This window comes from Panthera tigris, chromosome A1, assembly GCF_018350195.1.
Source record: "Panthera tigris isolate Pti1 chromosome A1, P.tigris_Pti1_mat1.1, whole genome shotgun sequence".
Lineage (NCBI taxonomy): Eukaryota > Metazoa > Chordata > Mammalia > Carnivora > Felidae > Panthera > Panthera tigris.
In genome coordinates this window covers 30,386,611-30,391,851 of record NC_056660.1, presented here as the reverse complement: position 1 = coordinate 30,391,851, position 5,241 = coordinate 30,386,611, and the positions used below count along the sequence as shown (strand labels likewise).

At 41.4% G+C, this 5,241-nt stretch overlaps 1 pseudogene; it reads left to right on the top strand.

Annotated features, from left to right (window-relative positions):
- The first annotated feature begins 1,046 nt into the window (after positions 1–1,046).
- LOC102971996 lies at positions 1,047–2,431 on the top strand (annotated as a pseudogene).
- Positions 2,432–5,241: the final 2,810 nt, after the last annotated feature.

The following is a 5,241-nucleotide window of genomic DNA, read 5'->3' as shown; positions in this document are numbered from 1 at the left end:
GCCTGTACTATCACTGACTTTTAATTTTACTTTTTCCTTATTGTGAAAAATTACTTTTTGATATTTAGACTAAAAGGAAAAGTTATGGTTTGAAATAAATACAGTAGCTAAGCATTGCTACTGGAGAAATTAAATAGCATTCAGAGAGGGAATACGTAGTTTCCACTTGAAATTTTATAGCTCACCATGAAAAGAGCTACTTTCCACAGAAAAAAATAACTTAAACCTTCTTTAGAGGTTCAGTTACAAAATTACTGTAAAATATAAGCTGAACATCTGGCCATCTTAGCACCAGGGGGATGGAAGTAGGATTATAGTAATTAAAAGAAATCCAGTCAGTGTTTTACTAATTATAAAGTGTTACCAGGGTTAAAACATTCTTGTTTAAAAGTCAGAAATCTGTTGACCTAATTGGAGATGCTTTTTCCCAAAATGTTTCAGAACAAGGGAATATGCTGGAATTAACTTTTCTCAAAAGGAAAAAGAGATGGGGCGCCTGGGTGGCTCAGTCCGTTGAGCGTCCGACTTCGGCTCAGGTCATGATCTCACAGTTTCTGAGTTCGAGCCCCACGTCAGGCTCTGTGCTGACAGCTCGGAGCCTGGATCCTGCTTCGGATTCTGTGTCTCCCTATCTCTCTGTTCTCCCCCTGCTCACATGCTGTATCTTTCTCAAAAATAAGTAAAGAGTAAAAAAAAATTTTTAAGGAAAAAGAGAGAGACAGAGAGAGAGAGAATATTAATCTCTGAATGTTGAGTTGAGAAGTAAGAGTATTTTGAGGGTTTTTTTGTTTTTTGTTTTGTAACAGAGATTAGACATTCCTAGTGTTAATTCATTTCCTTTTAGAGTGTTAGTCAAGCCCCTACTAAGGGCAGCCCCTGTACTTGTCTCCCATAATCCTCCACTTCTGGCACTCAGGGACATCACAACTGCACTCTCTCATATTTGCATCAAGATTTTTCTCGATCAACAAAATTCCAGCTTTTTCACAATGGGTTTGCCCCCAGAACACAGGTGTTATGAACACCACTGCTAAACCTAAACCAAAATGGGAAAGGAAGAGACTCCTATCAACATCGTCATCATTGGACATGTAGATGCGGACAAGTCTACCACTACTGGTCATCTGATCTCTAAATGTGGTGGGATCGACAAAAGAACTATCGAAAAATTTAAGAAGGAGGCTGCTGAGATGGGACAGGGCTCCTTCAAGTATGCCTGGGTCTTGGATAAACTGAAAGCTGAATGTGAACGTGGTATCACCACTGATATCTCCCTGTGGAAATTCGAGACCAGTGAGTACTATGTGACCATCACTGATGCCCCAGGACACAGAGACTTTGTCAAAAATATGATTACAGGCACATCTCAGGCTGACTGCTGTCCTGATCATTGCTGCTGGTGTTGGCGAATTTGAAGCAGGTTATCCAAGAAAGGGCTGACCCGTGAGCATGACCCATGAGCCCTTCTGGTTTACACACTGGGTGTAAAACAGCTTATTGTCGGTGTTAACAAAACGGATTCCACTGAGCCCCTCTACAGCCAGAAGAGATACGAGGAAATCGTTAAGGAAGTCGGCACCTACATTAAGAAAATTGGCTACAACCCTGACACCGTAGCATTTGTGCCCATTTCTGGTTGGAATGGCGACAACACGCTGGAGCCAAGTGCTCACATGCATTGGTTCAAGGGATGAAAAGACACCTGTAAAGATGGCAATGGCGGTGGAACCACACCGCTTGATTGCATTCCGCCACCTACTCATCCAACTGACAAGCCCTTGCGTCTGCCTCTCCAGGACGTCTACAAAATTGGTGGTATTGGTACTGTCCCTGTGGGTCGAGTGGAGACTGGTGTTCTTAAGCCAGGCGTGGTGGCCACTTTTGCTCCAGTGTTACAGCTGAAGTAAAGTCTGTTGAAATGCACCATGAAGCTTTGAGTGAGGCTCTACTTGGGGCCAACGTGGGCTTCAATGTCAAGAACGTATCTGTCAAAGATGTTCGTCGTGGCAATGTGGCTGCTGATAGCAAAAATGACCCACCAATGGAAGCAGCTGGTTCAGGATAATCACAGCTCAGGTGATTATCCTGAACCATCCAGGCCAAATCAGTGCCGGATACACCTGTGCTGGACCGTCACACAGTTCACACTGCCAGCAAGTTCGCTGAGCTGAAGGAGATTGACCGTCATTCTGGAAAAAAGCTGGAAGATGGTCCCAAATTCTTGAAATCTGCTGATGCTGCCATCGTTGATACGGTTCCTGGCAAGCCCATGTGTGTTGAGAGCTTCTCTGACTACCCTCCTCTGGAACATCTTGCTGTTCGTGACATGAGACAGACGGTTGCTGTGGGTGTCATCAAAGCAGTGGACAAGAAGGCAGCTGGACCTGGCAAGGTCAACAAATCTGCCCAGAAAGCTCAGAAGGCTACTTAACTGCCCCAATACCTGCCACTCCAGTCTTAATCAGTGGCGGAAGAACGGTCTCAGAACTGTTTGTGTCAATTGGCCATTTAAGTTTAATAGTAAAAGACTGGTTAATGGTAACAATGCATCGTAAAACCTTCAGAAGGAAAGGAGAATGTTTTTTGGACCATTTTTTTTTTTGTGTGTGTGGCAGTTTTAAGTTATTAGTTTTTAAACTCAGTGCTTTTTAATTTTTTTTAATGTTTATTTACCTTTGAGAGAGAGAGAGAGTAAGCACAAGCAGGGGAGAGGAAGACACAGAATCCATAGCAGACTCCAGGCTCTGAGCTGTCAGCACAGAGCCCAACACGGGGTTTGAACCCATGAACCAGGAGATCATGACCTGAGCCGAAGTCGGATGTTTAACCAACTGAGCCACCCAGGCGCCCCTAAAATCAGTACTTTTTAATGGAAACAACTTTGACCAAAAATCTGTCACAGAATTTTGAGACCCATTAAAACAAAAGTTTAATGAAAAAAAAAATTCCATTAACGCATTAAATTTTTAATCTCATTAAAAAAAGGGGAAAAACCCACCCTTTTAACTCCATTACTTCTTTATCTACCACACCATTTTATTCATTTTCTTTATAGCAGAATTCCTCAAAATACTTGTGTATTTTTCCAGTCTCTGATTCCTTGCTTCTCAATCTATTTTAAATTCTCTCCAATCAGACTTTCAAAATCACTCCAATTAACTGAAATGACTATTGTCAAGGTAGTCGATGGGCTCTCCAAATCCGTCATCCAATCTCTGTCCTCCTCTTCCATGGCTCATCAGCATTTGGCATATATAATTCCTTCCTTCTTGATACATTTCCTTCACTTGCCATGCAAGACATTTGCAAGGAACTGGCTTTACACATTTGCTCCACCGCATTCTCCTTTTCTAGCTCCTAATCTTTGGAGTTCTTGCTGTTGTTTCAGGAATGGCCCAGCATAGTTCCTGAACATTTTCTCTCATCTACCAAAACTCTCTCCTTCAGTGAGCTAATCTAGGCTCATTTCTGGACTTATGACTGTTAGGCAAAAATTTTTACTGTCAACCAATCATTTATGTTCTCCCTCAAATTGCCCAGACCCCTCACAGTTACGTGAGTCTATTGGGTTGGCCATCATCAACAGGAATGTCTATCTCTTCTAGGCAAAGCATCTAAGAGTTGGTCTGACATCTTCCCGCTCATGATGGTGGTGATACCTGGTGACAGTGACGGCCTCATATTGGAAGAGTGGAGTTCTGGGACGGAACTGACTTTAATGTCTGAATCCAGTGCTTGGAAATGAGCTGCTCCAAGAAGAGTGTTTGGATAACAGAACTTGAACAAGAAATAATGCTTTTCTTTTCTTTAAGCACAGGGTCAGCAAATTTTTTTGTGTGCAAAATGACAGATGGTAAATATTTTAAGCTTACAGCCATACCATCTCTGTTGCGGGTATTGATTCTACCATTACAGAGAGAAAGCGGCCATACACAAACTGTAAATAGGTGTGGCTGTGGTCCCAATAAAATCACACTTACCAAAAAGGGTGGTGGCTAAGTTTGGCCTATGGACCATTGTTTGCTGAGCTCTGCTTTAAGCCAGTAAGATATGAGGGTTTCCTTGCTATCATAGCATATAGCTTGGTCTATACTGATTAACTCAACTTTCAGATTTATGTGGTCATTCCAGACCTCCAGGCACACATATGATTGCCAAAGGGTCTTAACTGCTTTCCTCCGTAGTATTTTGTTTTTACCCTTTTCTCTCCTTCAAAGGTCAGTATCATATTATCAAAACATAAACTCGAACATGCCACTCTTTTGCTCAAAATTCTTCAATCACTTTTTATTTAACAAATGTCTAAAATTCTTACAATAGCCAGGAAATAGGGTAACCATTCATTCCAGTTTGCTAGGGCAGTGCTTAGATATAATCATTAGGCTTATCTCCTTTCACTTTCAAAAGTGTGATGGGTTATATTAAACACAAATTTATAAAGGGGGTTGTGCCTGGGTGGCTCAGTCGGTTAAGCATCTGACTTGATATCAGCTCAGGTCATGATCTCATGGATCATGGATTGAGCCCCACATCAGGCACCTTGCTCACAGTGCAGAACCTTCTTGGGATTCTCTCTCTCCTTCAACTCATGCTACCTTTCTCTCTCAAAATAAATAAACACTTCTTAAAAAGTGTGAGGATTTAGCCCTGTAATACCTCAATAACCTCATTTACTGCTACTTTCTAATCTTTCATACTGTGCCAGCCATATTGGCCTCCTGGCTATTTCTTGAACACACAAGACACCATTCAATTTTAGGACTTTTTATATATGCTATTCCCATTTTTTTGTATGTTCTTCCCCAGAAATACACTTAGATTCCTCATTATCTTTGCACCCTTCCATAAATGACACTTTCTAAATGTGGCCTTCTCAACTATCTTGTTATAAATTGTACACCATCCACTAATCTACTTTCTATCCACCTCCCTTAAGTACTGTTCACCATAACACTTACAACTATCTATGACATATAAGATTGATATGCTGTCCTTACATAACTCATTTACTGAGAATCTTTTCACACCAGAATATACCCTCGATGAAGACAGCTTACCTCCTCAAACCCACATCAGTGGCTTTATATAGATGTCCTACAAACACCGTTTCAACGAATAACATCTAGAATGAAAGTAGCTAAGTCTTAAAAGAGGGATTGTTTCTCTTCAACTTTAGTTGCATTCAACTGACTGGGATAATCTATGTCGTAACCTGAATCTCCTAGAACAGAGACTCGGGGA